This window comes from Drosophila subpulchrella, unplaced genomic scaffold (assembly GCF_014743375.2).
Source record: "Drosophila subpulchrella strain 33 F10 #4 breed RU33 unplaced genomic scaffold, RU_Dsub_v1.1 Primary Assembly Seq40, whole genome shotgun sequence".
NCBI classification, from domain to species: Eukaryota; Metazoa; Arthropoda; class Insecta; order Diptera; family Drosophilidae; genus Drosophila; species Drosophila subpulchrella.
The window spans coordinates 859,329-876,916 of NW_023665622.1; the positions used below are offsets into that span (position 1 = coordinate 859,329).

The 17,588-nt window shown below is 38.1% G+C and overlaps 1 protein-coding gene across 3 annotated transcripts in view; it reads right to left on the reverse strand.

The window, feature by feature from the left end:
* Positions 1-17,588, reverse strand: part of LOC119562213 (uncharacterized protein YJR142W) — a 116,204-nt gene that overhangs the window by 24,320 nt on the left and 74,296 nt on the right. For 2 of the 3 annotated variants that reach the window (XR_005221765.1, XM_037875413.1), the window contains one exon: positions 13,251-13,497. The gene's annotated coding sequence lies outside the window, so the exon portion shown is untranslated. Of the gene's footprint in view, positions 1-13,250; positions 13,498-15,965; positions 16,164-17,588 lie in introns of all 3 variants that reach the window. The other variant, XR_005221764.1, reaches the window with a different exon arrangement.

Genomic DNA, 17,588 nt, shown 5'->3' on the forward strand with positions numbered 1-17,588 from the left:
TGGCATTCGGGAGACCATTCAAATGGAACATTCTTTTTACATAATCTAGTTATGTGCCGTGAATAGTCGGCGAAGTTTTTAATGAAACGTCTATAATAATTGCAAAATGCTATAAATCGTCTAGCGCTATCTGCATCATGTGGAACTGGATAGTTTCTTATGACATTATATTTCTTGTCGTCTGGTAAGATTCCTTTGTCGGTGCATTTATGACCAAGGAAGGTCACTTCATGCATAAAAAATGAACATTTTTGTGGGTGTAATTTTAAGTTGTACTTTCTGCATATTTCAAAGATGTCTTTTAGGTTTTTGAGCATATGTCTTTCGGAACATCCAATGACTATTAAATCATCCATATAGAGGAATGCTTGAGAAGCTTCAAGTCCAGAAAATGCAATAGTCATCATTCTCTGAAATGAATTTGGGGCTATTCTTAAGCCGAAAGGTAATCGCGTAAAACGATATGAGCCATTGCTCGTTGAAAACGACGTTATGTTTCTTGAATTTTCTTCTAGTTCGATTTGATGGAAACCTGACATTAAATCAAGGCATGGGAAATACTTTGCTCTACCTAGTTGGTCCAAGATGTCATCAATTCTTGGGAGTGGAAATTTATCAGACAGAAGTTTTTTGTTGATTTGACGATAGTCAACTACTAGTCGCCATTTCTTTTCGTTTGAACCCGGAAGGGTTTTCTTTGGGACAAGTAGAAGTGGGCTGTTGTATTCTGATACAGATGGCTCGACTATATTGTCTTTAATTAATTTTCCTACTTGTTTTTGAATTTCCTCAACTTGGCTGTGCGGGCTTCGATAATTTTTTATATAGATCGGTTCATCGTCCTTCAATCTCAGTTTCTGCTTGTAAAAATTGTTTGTTGTTATTGATTCGGTTTCAAGACCGAATACGTCAGTATATTTTCCACATAGTTCCGTTAATTGTTGTTTAAATTGAATTGGAAAATTTTTCTTCAGTTCTTCTATGATGTTTTGCTCTCTATTACTTGAAGTGTTTTGAATTACATTATAATCGGAAATTGGTTCACATTTTAAATTTGTTATACTAACCAATTGATCAGTACTGGTTGTGTTGAGTAATCGGACAAATGTATTCTCTTTTGATGTGATAGTATTTGCAACGTAAATACCAGGTTGAATCTCCTGATTTGGTATTAATATAGTATCAGTATCGGACATTACTTTGATTTTTCGTACTACTTGAGATCTGGCTGGTAGTAGAATTGTATTATTACCAGAAGTATATGTTATTGGGATATAAATATGAATGTCTATATTATTTGGTCTTATTATAAACCAATCCTCTGTAGGGTTAAGATCTATTTGACAGTTTAATTCTTTTATAAAATCTATTCCTATTATTCCATCACATGGAATCGCAAAATCTTTATTTACTATATGAAAATTGTATGGAATTATATATTTGTCTGTTTGGAGTTCTACTGGTGCAAGTCCTTTGGATTTTATGATTCCCTCGCCTATTCCTTGAATATTTATTGTATTTTTAATTTGTATGTTGCTAAAGGTATCTGCATTTTCTTTTAAAAGTGAAATATTTGCTCCCGTATCCACAAGGAACGTAAGCTGCCTTCCTGTTTCTGAATTAATAAATGGTACGAAGATATTGAGATTGAGGTTTATGGTATATACCGTTGGTATTTTTAATTTATTGTATCTAAAGGGGTCTGCGAGTTTCCCGAAACTGGCTGGGTAAAGCGGACATTATTGTTGTGTTGTGTGTTGCCGTAATTGCCTGTATGTTGGTTATTATTGTTTTGTCTATAATTTCCACGACCTCTACTATAGTTATTGGTCTGGTTATTATAGTTTCGATTAAAACCATTATTTTGGTTGTAACCGCTATTTCTGTTGTAGCTGTTATATTGGTAATACCCATTATTTTGGTAGTTACCACGACCATTTCCTTTACCTCTACCACGGTAGTTACTTCTGAAGTTGTTTCCTCTATAGGCCGGTCCTTTTCTGGCAAAAAGTATTGCGTTTGCATTACCCGTCATTTCCGTACTACATTGTATATATTTTGTGACAGCCTCATTCATTGATGAGAAGTTGCCTGCCTCAAGTATTGTTTTGAGTCGGCCATGCTCACAATTTTTGACCATTGTGTTTATAGCCTCCTTGGTGCTGAATTTGTCCGCATGTTCAGCGGGTAATCCTTCATCAATATACGAAGCTTCGAGTAGCTTTCGTAAATTGTCAACTTCAGTTGTGAATTTTTCAGCTGTTTTTCCTTTTTGAGTAGTTTTAGCCATTTTTGCTTTGACTACATCGGATGTTTCGCCGATAATTGTGTCTTGTAATTTTTTTATTATTCCGTTTATAGTGGATTCGTTTTGAACTTTGTACAAGGTTGAGCCAACTATTTTTGATTTTATGACTTCAACTGCTATTTCTTCAAATGTGCCTTTGGTTAGGTTTACTAATTTCAAGGCTGTTATGAATCTTTGAAGGTTGATTTTTTGTCCGTTGAATTCAGGGATAGCATTTGCTATATCCTTAATATATGCCCGTTGGGCAACAGTTTCGTCCGTCATTGTTCTTATTTGGTGTTGTTCGATTTCGCAATCGGATTCAATTGTTTCCTGATCTGATAATTCAGATTGAAAAAGTACAGCTGGAATTGTGAGAATATTTAAATCTTTCTCTTCTACTTCTGGGCTGTCAAATTCAGATTCTTCTACCTGTACTGAGTCGACTTCTGGTGGATCTGATGATTCCAATTTGTCCCCAGTTTCTACTTTCAAAGGGGTGTTCAGAATGGTCGGTATTGAAATATTTAAGTTATACCTTTCTTTTATAGTTATTAGGTTTGATCGAAGTCTGGTTAGAAATTTTGATACTTCAGACCAACGATTTTTATCTAGTCGATCTCTTTGCTCATGTATTAGTATACGCGCATTGTTGAAGCGAGTTACTAATATTTCTGCATGTTTATTTATAGTGGCTTGTTGTATTGATCTATTTTGCGTTAATGATTTATATGATTTATCGAAATCGCTTTTTAATTTATTTAGATCCTTATATAATTCACTCCATTCCATCATAATATGGATATGAATTATTCTTGTACACCACTGAAATTCTAGCACTACCTAATATGTCATTTTCGCTTACAATTGTTCTCACGTGGACACCCGGGATGGTGCTTAATACCATCGCTTTTTGTTTATTAGAGCAATGTATTAATGGTGAGGTTTCTAGATTATATGTTGACATATATAAATTTTCTAACTCATAGATAGTAATTGGGGTCGTTGAGACCAACGTGATAATTCTTTCACTAAAATATTGATCCCTCATATATGTATTGACAACTGCCTCTGCATTCATTCTGTTTGTTTTGTTTATCTACCTATACTTGTGGCCATAATAGAAGAAATTGTACAATTTTGTTTTTGTTTTTTTTTTTATTTTTATATTTATTTTAAAGTAAAATTTTTTTTTTGTTTGCTTTCAATAATTCTTGAAATTATAACTGGCAAGTTTTGTTTTGTATCCTTTTATTTTTTTTTTAAATTTTATCCAGGTCGTTTGCTCGACTCTGGTATCTTTTCTTCAAACACCTATTGTGTAGTTTATAGATTTTTAGAAGAATACTTGCTGACATTATAATTACAATTATTATTAACAGAATTGTTATTGTTTCTAAATCAATATTTTTAGATTCTATTCTATTAACGACGTTCGCCGTTGAATCGACTACTTTTGTGTCTACAAAACCCATTTTGGGAATGTTTTCCAAAATTCTATTTTTTATGCCAAGTATATATGGCGAATCTTTTGATTTAGATATACTATTATTCATAAAGAAAAATTTGCAAAGAAAAGAAAATATTTAGGATAGTAATTTTTCACATGGCAGATTTACAATTTGTCGCTCTATATAATTAAAATATCTGCCATATGATTTTAGTACAAAGCCTAACAAGGGGTTAGTAGTTTTCAAGCAGCGTTTTCACGCATCGGCTTGAGTGTAAGATTTTAATATTAAGGTAACTTAGGCATTGGCAATTAATGCAGCCTGGTTACGTTACTTCGCACCAGTGCGAAGTTTGTCCTCAATCTTTTTTAGTTCGGCCTTGTGTATTTCTGTTTCTTCAGATGTCGCTGCCGTCTTTATAAGGTCCTTAGCCAACCTCCGTTGGCGCAAGAGTTTACTTCTCCTGCCGCTCCTCTTCTTCTTTGGTTTGTCCTTCTTCTGCTGGCGTGCCCTGTACTCAGCTATTGTGAGGGGGCGTGGTCCATCGTTGGGGCACACCTCTAGAGCTTCTTTTAGGCTCGGTGCATCCCTTTGCTCGACAGGAGCAGCTTTGTCCAGTCCAACGTCGTCGTTTATGTTCATTGCTTTTCCAACGTAGGTGTAGGAGGAATTGCCATGCCTCCCACACTTTTTTTTCTTTTCTCCTGTGGTCGTCCCTGGCCTATGGGTTTAGGCGGCGCCGGTGCTGGTCCTCGCACAGGCAGTAACGTAGATTTATTTAATAGCTTATCCTCTCTTCTGGCTTCCCTCGCGTTTCTTCAACTTTGTTTTGTCTTCGGATTTACATAGCTCCCTTTATCGTAGGCGCTTGCTCTTCCTTCTGACCATTAGATTCTCTCATCAATATCACTTTCTCAGCATTTGCATCATATTTCTCTAACATTTGTTTGTTGTACATCAGGGTACCATAACCATTTTCTTCAATTTTTGTTGCTGGTGCACTTATTTTGGTTTGTTGTACACTATTCGCACTTCAAATTAAAACTTTTTCTTCGGCTGCGACATCACTGTCACGGTCGCCATGTATTATTATTATCAAATTTATTAGATTGTGTGTTATTTCCTTTTGAATAAATTAAAAGATTTTGTTTTAGTGGCCAACGGCCAAGCTTGTTGTTCGGTTATTGATGGTCATAATTCGAGTGACTTACAGCTAGCTAATTGCGGCTGCGCTGCCTGCAAACATTGGCAGCGGCCGTCATGTATATATCAAAGTATATGCTCACAATTGTATTTGTGCTGGTAGCACCAAGAGCGCGAGAGCAGTTGTATATGCATGCCTTGTATGTGTCTGCACTCAGGCCATGGGAATATGCTGACACTAGCACTTCCCATAGTTGGGCTCTGAGGCGCATTCATATTTCGGCTGGCCGCAAGAGTTTAGCGGCCGGCACTTTTGTATTTGGCTGAGTACACTGTAACACAATGTTGGTGTCGGTACAGTGGGTACTCGCTACAATGATACATGCATACTACAATACATTTTTGGAATAAATGACTATAATGAATGGGACAGATATTATATTCTCATTGGTACTTCCAATATTTGAAAAATAAATTTATATCTTAAAAAGAATAGTACCTCTACCTTTAAATAAGACTGTATTTGTAGTAACACCTAAATTTGTAATCTATTATAAGAATATATTTTATTATTACACGAAAGAATATCAGAGTTAGAGATCTATATTTATGTAAGAGAGAAAGAAAATGTAAATGACGGAGGTGAGAGGTGCCTGAGGAATCTAATAGTCGGAGAAGCGGCAGAGTGCGAAACGAAGGACACAGAATTTTACCGGGAGATGTTCGAGGCGGAGCAAGGTCATATTGCGGTGTTTAACGGCAAAAAAGTCAGAGTACAATCAAGCTGCGGTCCGGAGAGGACAGTCGATGGCTCGGCGTTGATAAGCGTTAGTAATTGCAAGGTGACAGTCAACAACGTGCGATACGAAGCAGTAGAACGCTTGAAAGCAGAGAATCCAAAGATAGAGATTCCCAAAATCGAAACTTTAAGGAATAGAACTGGGGACAACGATACACATGGCAACAACGTATACTCCAGTTCGTATATTGACGCAAAGTGTGATCTGCATCGCCTGCTTAAAAAGAGGGAAGATTACTTATACAACAGCGGCACCAGTCCCGACCTAAACTCCAATCATAAATGCTGCCGACATCAGCAATCCAATGACCAATAGCAAATCTCCCAGCTCTCCGCCGGCAAATACCAGCGGCCACGAAAAACACCTTACATCAGCAGCGACAAAGCGACACCCGTTCCCATTGGACCCCAGAGACTCAACGATTCCCACACCACTATCCAACAGCACCGTCAGCAAATTATATATTAAAGCCTAGTACTCACATCGACGAAAACCGCGAGCTAACTATAGGAGTGAGCGAGAGGCAAACAGGCGGCTAAAGCTTTTCGTCGGGTCAGTTTTTCAGCGCGGTACTCAGTTGACCTAAGGAAATACCAGAAAAAATACCAGATTTCGGGAGTGAATTTTCGATGAACGCCGTTAGCCGCGGCCCAAAGAATAAGAAATTTAATCTTTGGCGGTGTTCTTGCAGAAGCGGTGGGGAATTTAAAAATTTTAAATGGAAGAAAAACCCCAAAAACGGTTAAAGGAGATCAGTGCAGATGAAAAAGGACGCCTAATCCAAGGTGTTGCCCATTATTGTGGGACTTGACCGACAAGATGCAATACCACAACGGGGCAAATCCGCAGAATAGTTAAAGCGCTGGAGGAGATCCACTAGAGAATCCCAGTGGGAAAGAACATGGGACACCGCTCGATCTCCGACGAGTTCTCCATTGAGGACTTCTCCTTCACCAGCTACTTGGCAGCTGGTGATGGAGCGTAGTTAGAGGATGCGCCGGCTTCTATAGGGAGGAGGAAATAAGGTCACCCGCAAAGGGACAGCTGGAGGAGCCATCACCAGCCATTATTGGCCAGCTCGGAGCTGGACTACATATAGCGCTGGAAAGATGGCAAAGCATCCGTGGGACGAGAAGGAAGCCTTAAACTTCTAATTTACATAAATAAAAACATTCGTTGAAAATTTCATTTACTTTTATTTTAATTTCTTTGTGCACCAGCTCTCTTCTTTTTTAAATTGCTTCAATTGATTTGTTTTCTGTTTGACAACAAGCCCCGCTGCTTGACAGTAAGACCATGCCACATGCATGGCGGGTGAACTTTGAAAACTTCGGTCACACTACAAAGAATAAGATTTTTCGACTAGTGAAACTCTTAGCCGATCTGAGTATTAGGCTTAACTTATAACCGTTTGGTATTTCAATTAAATTAAATTCATATATTACCAACTTAATTGCTAACACACTTAGAACCAATCGAAGTCTGGTCACACTGGCGCTTAAATAGGCAAGGAAAATGGTTTTTTTTAATTATGACTTTAATTTTGCTTGTTTGAAATTAGCATATATTGTTAGCCCTTGACCCACTGTGCGCTGGAGAAAACGAAGATGTTCGCATGTATGTACAATGTTCATATGTGGGGTGCGAATAGCGGAATAGCGTTGAATTTGAACAAATGTTTGCGGGAATTGTGAAGTCATCCCTTGTTTGATTGTCGGTGTGTTTGCACGATTTAATTGCAGTCGTTTTTCTGGGGCAATTTTGTAGATATTGTAACTTTGTTTTTAATTTTTTACTATACGCACGCAGCTGGAAAACAGTAAAAAAAATAAAAAGTGAAAATCTTAAGAAACAATTTTGGAATTGGCTGTGACTGTGGCTCGATGATATTTTACACACACTTGGAACTAAAAATATATTTGAGGAATATATGGGTTGCATAGTAGCACTGCAATATATTTTGTTTGTCACTGGAACTGTTTTAAGTCTGCAATTGTGGGCAAAAGAAACTGGAATATTGTCGCGCACAAATAAAGGAATTAAAATGAATATATTAAATGCCGTTGCGTCTGATTAATCACTTTTGGATTTAGACAATATAAAGAAAGTTAGTCGTAATAGGGTTCGATAAACTGGCTATATGACCAGTCAATAATGATAATTTGTGGAGCTTAACTGAAGCAGTTCCAACCACCGTTGCTGCTAAGAAAAAATTAAGGAAACTCCAGGAAAGGAAAGCCAAAATGTTGAGCGTGGGGGTGGCTTGATCGTTGAAAAGTTTGTAAGTCCAAAGAAAGAAGAAACGAAAATCAAGGGAGAGATGGAGAGCGGAGGGCAGTGCGAGCAAGCGAGATGTAGACATCTGGAGAAAACTGCCGCTCCACATTGCCTACAGAACGCCTACACGCCCTTGTGGCGTGAACACTTATACTTTTCGCTTTTTAGCTTCCTAGATAAACTTTGTGAACAATGAGTTTTCGCGTTTTAGTGCCTTTTTTCCATACCTACATAAACCGATGCAATAATCCCGCAATGTCGTACCATATTCCTTCATGCTGGTCCCCAATTCCTCCTACCAACGGCTCATCAACTATACTGAAGGCCAGAGGACTTAAGGCTGCATCGAGTATCATCAATTAATGCATCCGTTGCTTTCGATTGCAACATTTTTTGTGACTGGCATTGACTTTTGGGGTCCTTTTTACACCAAATCAAAAGTCAGGAGCCGGGCACCAGAAAGATGTTACGTCTCAATTTTTATGTTTTTCAACAAAGGCAGTTCATTTGGAGTTGGTGGGGGATCTTTCGACGTCATCATTTCTCCTAGCATTGAAACGCCTCATAAGCCTTCGAGGGAAACTGCATTCAATATGGACTGATAAAACCACTAATTTCGTGGGTGTTCGGAACGATCTAAATTGATCTGGAAGGGCCGGCTCGGGGTTGGAATCTTCCCTTGTTTCCTAATTTTTCTATCAAATCGTTTTTCCTTGGCTCGACCCTGGTGACAGAAAGATGATATTTTATTTTAGATGAATAATTTAAATTTACCCGTTACTAATAGAATTAACGGGTATACTAGATTCGATGGAAAGTATGTAACAGGTAGAAGGAAGCGTTTCCGACTTTATAAAGTATATATATTCCTGATCAGTATCACTAGCCGAGTCGGTCTAGCCATGTCCGTCTGTACGTCTGTCCGTATGAAATATATATATTCCTGATCAGTATCACTAGCCGAGTCGGTCTAGCCATGTCCGTCTGTACGTCTGTCCGTATGAACGCTGAGATCTCGGAAACTATAAAAAACTATGTAGATTGTTGATCTTCTTACGCAGCGCAAATCTATTTTAGCATAGGGCGATGCCCACTCACAAACGTCCATACGCCCATGCTAAGCCCTGTCTAACGCGCACATTTTTGGTTTCGTAAGTGTAAGTGCAATTTTGTTTTAATTATCTTCATGCCAAAAATGGTCCAAGTCCGAGCATTCATTAAAAAATTTTTAAGCAAATTAAGAAATCGATGCTTGGTGACGCTCTATCGGGGTGTTCAATATTTCGCTTAGCTTTTTATTTTTCATGGCCTAGTCACATATCCATTGTGGATCTCATTTCCATACACAGTTCTCCTATATTGGTGTTTGTTGAGATACATCTGAGACGGGGTGGAAGGTTGTGGAACTTAAGAGCTGATCATGTTCCCCCTCTCCTATCATCCCCCAGGGGAGCTATTCGCCTTCCACACTTCCCCACCTGAAGTGGCCCTGCAAACCTACATAAAACTGGTTTCCCTCTACCTTCCCTTACTCTCAAATGCAAAAGCGGGATATTTCTGTGTGACCCACAGAGAAGCGAGATTGTCACTTGACATTTCATTTCCTTTCGTACACCAAACATCGGTGGAAGGCTGCCTTGAAGTCATCAAAATAAAGTTTCTATCGCTTCGTTAGAAACTCTAACGATTTGAAGATTCCTGATTTAATCCACCTAAACCAAACATTGTGCCAAATACAGCAAGCGTTCTAGAAGAATTGGAGTACATCCTACTTGTCCGTACTTTAAGAGCATGGGTCCAGGCACCATGGTCCTGATAAAAGAGGAAAATAAACAGCCACTCAAGTTGCCCTTTGCTAGGGTCAAGAGAACGAACAAGAGAAAGCTATTAGGGAATATCATGAGAATAGCAACCACAGAGGTGCAGAGGAGACACTGACACACTTAAAGAGGACAGTATGTTTCCCGCATATGAAGCCATTAATAGTAAAGAAAATGAGAAACGTACGACAGGAACCCGCAAAAAATGAAGTACTGCATTACAGATACGCCGGACAGACCTATGTCAATTGTACACATAGATTTGTACTTTGTCAACAAGAAATAACAACTATAACTAACTATTATAGGCAAATTCCCGAGGTTTTCTTGGAGATATACAAATCCAGATAGAAATGGTATTAATATTATCAGCTCCATTGTAAAATTTATGACATTTTTTGGGGTGCCAGAAAAAAGAGTTTGCGACCAAGGGGCGGCATTTTCGTCAAACCTGTTCAAGGACTTTTGTAGGCAATACGATACGGAGTTGCAATGACGTCATTCCAACAGTCGTAGAGCAATACACCTGTAGAAAGGTTACATTCAACGATTACGGAAATATATAGTATCATTGTAGAAAATAAGAAAGAAAGTTAGACATAAAGCACGAGGAAGTATTGGCAGAAACTTTCATAGCATATAATATTGCAATTCATTCAACAACTCAACTCACGCCACACGAACTGTTTACGGGATGAACACACATTAGTAATGTGACATTTAATGATGAACATGATTACCTAAGGAAAATCAATGCTTTCCAGACCGATCTATATCCGAAAATAAAGAAAAGAACGGAAAAGATAAAAACTAAGAGGATTGAATTAGCTAACAGGGACAGTATGAAACTGAATAAGACAATATTTAGAAAAGAGAACAGAAGGGACAAACTAACGCCAAGGTTTTCAAACCATAAACTAGCTGAAGACAACTGTTTTACTATAACAACAACAAAACCACAAAAAGTACACAAGGAAAAATAAGAAGGCTAACAAGAGCTAACCAAGAATAATGATTTCAGATGGACGACACAAAGGGCGACAAGAAACGTCGACAGCACGTATAGTCCCACACACACAAGATATTCATTTACATAGTTAGACTGCGGGAATATGAGGAAAGCATAGAACAAATGGAAAAAACATTAAGGTCGGTACAAGAGGACGCAGAGACCAGGGATTTAGTTAAGATATTGCAGAAAAAAACTAAGGTATAAAGGAGATGATAGTACCGAGAATAAGAAAAAAGACAGGACTGATAAATGGACTAGGTTTGGTGATAAAGGCCATTACGGGAAACCTAGACGCTGAAAATCAAGAAATTAGGAAGATAAGAGAGAACAAAAGCGAGTAAGGCACAATTTAAGGGCACAAGGAACATTAGACAATAAGTTTATCATTATGCTTAAAAATTTGACAAAGTATTTTAACGAGGAGCAGATCAAAGTTAATTCTTTTATAAATAATAATAAAAATTGATTAAGTAAGACGTTTACATAAGAGGATAAAAGGATGTATATGATGGAGTATATCGATAGGATATCGATTACAATTGACTTAATAATTCCCAAGTTCATTATAGATATAGAGGAGAAGATTGTTCAAGCCCTAGAAGAGCAGGGCATTTTTGGAATAAATGACTATAATGAATGGGACAGATAATATATTCTCATTGGTACTTCCAATATTTGAAAAATAAATGTATATCTTAAAAATAATTGTACCTCTTTAAATAAAACGGTATTTGTAGTAACACCAAAAGTCGAAGCCTATTACACGAAATCCTGTCAGAGTTAGAGATCTATATTTATGTAAGAAGAAAGAAGGTGGTAAGGTGAGAGGTGCCTGAGGAATTTAATAGTCGGAGAAGCGGCAGAGTGCGAAACGAAGGACACAGGATAGAGATTCCTAAAATCGAAACTTTAAGGAATAGAACTTCAAAGGAATTGAAAATCCACGAACTAAAAATGGAGGATATCAAAACGAACATTGAAATCGACAGGATGCAACTGGGGACAACGATACAAATGGAAACAACGTATACTCTAGTTCGTATATTGACGCTAAGTGTGATCTGCATCGCCTGCTTAAAGAGAGGGAAGATTACTTATACAACATCGGCAGCAGTCCCGACGTTCACTCCAATCATAAATGCAGCCGACATCAGAAATCCAATTACCAACAGAAAATCTCCCAGCTCCTCGCCGGCAAATACCAGCGGCCACGAAAAACACCTAACATCAGCAGCGACAAAGCGACATACGTTCCTGTTAGGCTCCAGAGACTCAACGATTCCCACACAACTTGTTAACAGCACCGTTAACAACAGTTAATCATTGTTTGGTATTTCAATTAAATTAAATTAATAAATTACCAACTTAATTGGTAACACACATGGAATTTAGGAACCAATCGAAGTCTGCTCACACTGGCGCCTAAATAGGCAAGGATAGTGGTTTTTTTTAAATTATGACTTTAATTTTGCTCATTTGTAATTACCATACGTTGTTAGCCCTTGACCCACTGTGCGTTGGAGAAAACGAAGATGATCGTATGTATGTACAATGTAAATATGTGGGGTGCGAGTAGCGGAACAGTGTTGAGTTTGCACAAACGTTTGCGGGAATTGTGAAGTCATCCCTTATGTTTGTTTGTCGGTGCGTTTGCACGATTTCATTGCAGTTTTTCTGGGGCAATTTAGTGGATATTGTTAGTTTGTTTTTAAATATTTTAAATAATTTAGCAGTAATTGTAGGTAGAAAAGGTAGTTAGAGTGGACTGTACTGGGGGGTTAACAAAAGTTCGCTTAGTCGGTGTCATGTTGTAAGTTTTTATTAAATCAAAAATTATATATTATTTTTCATAGTCTTACGATATAACTCTGTAATTTTCAGAAAAATTGGTTAAAATGAAAATCAGTGAAACAGTGTCAGTGGAAATTCTAGTGCCAACGCAGCAAGAGATTCGGTTTGCTATTCTTTTTGAATTTCGACGTAAACTCAAGCCTGTGGAAATACTTAGTGAATGCCAAACAGCTTTTTGGGTGTATGCTCTAGAGGTGCAGAAACATCGATGTTCGTGTCCATCGATGTTTTCGATGTTTTCAAAAAAAACATCGAGTGAAACATCGATGTTTTCGATGTTTTCAAAAAAAACATCGAGTGAAACATCGATGTTTAAAAAAAAAAAAAAAAATGCAAAAAGAACAGAAACAGCACAAACAGTAACATGAGATTCATTTGAGATCATTTAAAGTGTCTATTTCTATTCAGGAACAAAAGTTGATCAACAACTTCAGGTTTAAGCCTTGTCCTGCGGTCAGATATGGTTTGTCCAGCTTTGCTGAATACTAGTTCAGACTCACAGGACGAGGCTTGTATACAGAAAAATTTTTTTGCAACCAATTTCAGTTCGTTGTCAGCAGTCATCTGTAAAAAATATTTCTTATTTAACATGTTAGTCATAATTCTCACCGAGCGCAGAGTTGTTTGTGAAAACATCGATGGTGGTCACGAACCATCGATGGTTCCGATGTTTTGAAAACATCGATGTTATCGATGTTTCACTCGATGTTTCTGCACCTCTAGTATGCTCCATCCCTTGTGACTATTTCAAAGTGGTTCCGGCGATTCCAAACAGGTCATTTTTCCGTGGACGACGAACCTCGAGAAGGCCGTACAAGATCTTCGACTGACGATGTAAGTGTAGCGCTGGTTAAGTCTAAAATTGACGAAGATCCAAGATTAACCCAGGAAATGATTGCTAAAGATCTGGGCTTGAATGCCATGGTTGTATCGCGAATATTAAAAAATGATCTTGGATACACGAAAAAATCTGCACGATGGGTTCCCAGAATTTTAACTGAGGCTCAAAAAGAGGCAAGCGTGCGCTTTGCTCATTTCTTTCTTAACAAATTTAAAAAATTGTAACAGGTGATGAAGCATGGTTTTACAAGTACGACCCTGAAACCAAACAACAATCCACCAGAAGGTGCAAATCTACCTGTTAAAGCAAAGCAGCAAAAGTCAGCAACAAAAGTAATGATGTCAGTTTTCTTCACTAGAGATAAAGTTATAGCTGCTATTCCTTTGGAAAAAGGTCAGACGGTAACTGCTAAATGGTATACTGATACTAGCTTACCAGAAGTATTCCAAAAATTATTGGGAAAACGCCAAAAAAAGGAACTTCGCAGCTACTTTTTACATCATGACAATGCGCCTGCACACACTGCTGGAAAAACAAGCGATTTTATTGCGTAGTCAGGCATCGAAGAAATCCGACAAGCACCTTATTCGCCAGATCTAGCACCTTGTGACTTTTATTTGTATCCAAAAATAAAAAAAATCTGAAAGGAAGAGCCTTCAACAGCAATGAGGAAATAATAAATGCGGTCAATGATTAACTTTCGAAACTCCAAAAACCCGATTTTTAAGACTGTTTTTCAAGGTGGATTTATCGACTTCAAAAAAGTATCGAAATAAATGGCGATTACGTTGAAAAAGTACAAAGAGAATAAAGATATAAAATTAAAAAAAATTTTGTTTAATTTTTTCTACTCTATTAAGCGAACTTTTTTTAGTCCCCCCGTATTAGAATATTTATGTAAATATAAGCACGCAGCTGGAAAACAATAAAAAAAAAAGTGCATTTTTTAAGGAAAAATTTTGGAATCGGGAATTTTTACTGTGGCTTGATGATATTTTACACACACTTGAAACTAAAAATATATTTGAGGAATATATGGGTTGCATAGTAGCACTGCAATATATTTTGTTTGTCACTGGAACTGTTTTAAGTCTGCAATTGTGGGCAAAAGAAACTGGAATATTGTCGTGAACAAATAAAGGAATTAAAATGCATATATTAAATGCCGTTGCGTCTGATTAATCACTTATGGATTTAGACAATATATAATAAAGAAAGTTAGTCGAAATAGGGTTGCTGCTAAGAAAAAATAAAGGATACTCCAGGAGAGGAAAATCCAAAAATTATGAAATCCGGTTCGACTGAACCAAAATGTTGGGCGTGGGGAAGGCTTGATCGTTGAAAATTTTGTAAGTCCAAAGAATGAAGAAACGAAAAACACGGCAGAGATGGAGAGCGGAGGGCAGTGCGAGCAAGCGAGATGTAGACATCTGAAGAAAACTGCCGCTTCACATTGCCCACAGAACGCCTACACGCCCTTGTGGCGTGAACACTTATATTTTTCGCTTTTTAACTTCCTAGATAAAGCCAGATCAAGCCAGAGAAACCTGAAAAAAACCTAAAAAAAATTCTTTCTCTTGTGCTAAAAAAATTATTATCTTCCATCAATCGGCGCATTCGAATAAACCTAAAGAGTCATTTGTCCGGAACTCATTTCTAGAACTTCAAAACGCGAATTTTCCTGATAATGTGTAATTCGTAAAAAGTTGAGAAATCTCAAATCTCAATCTCTCTCTAATATGGCAGAAATTTTGGTAAGAACAATAATGTAGAAGTGCTATGTGTAACATATATAGTAGTCGCCTTTGCACACTCGCCTGGTGCGCTTCGGAACTGCGTGTTCCGCCGTCCACCGTGATATATACTTAATCAGGATCACTAACTGAGTCGATCTAGCCATGTCCGTCTGTCCGTATGAACGTCGATTTTCTGTACTAATATATCCCTATCCCTCTCGCACTCTATTGAGTTTGCTAATTACAATTTATTACTGTTTGGATATAGCCTTTTAATAAATGGTCCGATTTCAATAATTTTAAGCTGATGGGTATTGATAATAGGAACAAAATCTCACTTACATTTTAACAAATTATTAAATAATCTGGCGATAGACGGGTGTTTGCGTTATGGGCGATGGTGCGGAGAGGGATCGGCACCCTGTCGAAACAAACTTGCGCTGCGCAGGAAGCCCAAGAATCTGCATGCTTTATCCCAACATTCTAGCTTTTATAGTGATCATACGGATAGGCGGACAGGGCAAGATAGACTCGTCTAGCGATCCTGATCAGGTAACGCTTCCTTCTACCTGTTACATCATTTACTACGAATCTAGTATACCTGCTTTCATTAATTTATCTTCCTCGTACTCCCCTTAGCTGAGTAACAGTTATCTAATAGTCAAAACTATTGCTTAACTTCAGCAACATGATCCGGATTTATCCGACTCGCTGCAACTTCCAAACTCATGACTGCCTGATACCTACCGGCCATATATACAGTTTCTGCGCCCACCGATTTTAATCGTTTTTATTTATCCTGGCCACGTATCCATTGTGGATATCATTTTCGTACACAGTTCTCCTAGATTGGTGCTTGTTTAGATACATCTGGGACAGGGGTGGGAGGTTGAAAAAGCAACTTTTTACATCCCTTACTCGAGCAGAACCAAAAAGTTGACAAATCTAGAAAAAAAAGAAACATTTTCAAAAGTTGTGTGAGTCATATTTACTGATACCATTGCGCATCGCCAAAACTTTAAAATACAATTTTATTGTTTTCGAATTATTTTATTTTGTACAAAAAACTGCAATATCAGTTATATTTGAATTACTTTTCTGCGATAAAATATTATATTTTGTTCTATATATCTCTGCTTAGCTTCTCGTTTTTATATCCTTGCAGGGGGTATTATGATTTCAGTCAGAAGTTTTCAAAGCAGTGACGTTTCCGACCCCATAAAGTATACATATATATTTTTCGGAGATAGGGGTCTCTTCGCCGCTTCGCGAGTTGTTTCATCCGTCATGACTTTGCTTTCACATGGGATTTCTTACTCAGATGCGCAGCGAGTCGCAATTGTTTGTGTTGCCCGCTCGAAGGTTCTCGAAGGAATGAATCCTGAACACTTTTCTACTCTGGACAACTCTATCGTGTCCTTGTCATTCTGTAGTCACTTGTCATTTTTTTTAAATTTATTCTCTACTCCTTTTAATTTCACTCTCCTTGTTGCAACAACAATTGCGCCACACTCGGCTAAGGCGAGTTCCCACCTAGCCACGCTCTTGAAATCCTTAAACGGTCTTAGAAGGTCACACTTCTTTCTCTCAACTCTTTATTTCTATTGACAGGTTTCTCTTTTACATTAAATATTAATATTATTAATTCTCTAGACACGGCTATCCTGACTATCACACGTCCTCGTGTGCATGGCTTGGCATCACATCTTGCTAATTTGAAACAATTTCGAAGTTACACATTTGCTTAAATCATGCTTTTTTTTACCCTTAATACACATCTTGTTTCTTCAAATGACAGTTTGGCAGGATGACTCTTTCTCATTAGTAGCTTGTACTCTTCTGCGCAAACCCGACCATTTGGCTTACAATTTATCACAACACAGTACAGGCTCTTGCCGCCACTTGCGACGATATGCACCTTTAGTGCCACAATCTCTCATTAGATCAAACTTAACCTCTTTGTGTGATGTCCTGTGCACCTTGTGAGAAGTTGAATAACTCCCCACAAATCTCAGCAGCAGCAGCAACTGATGGCCGGCCGCTTACGAGATGCGCCGCGAATACGCGTAGTAACGGCACTGCGGGAAGAGAGAGTTTGGAAAATTCAGTTCAAGAGAGTTTGGAGAAATCAGTTCAGGAGAGTTTGGAGAATTCAGTTTAAGAGAGTTTGGAGAGTACGAGGAAGGAGAGCTTGGAGAGAAAAAGCGAAGGGTTAACGGTATATCGCCGCGCTTAGCACTCTATTGTGGGGCTGTTTGCAGAGGGCGAAAGGTCGACCCTGAAGTGGTGCGGTGCGCAGATGCCAAGAATTAACGGTACTAGGAACCCTATATAAGTGGGCCCAGCGCTGGATCAGTCGATCACGAGGAG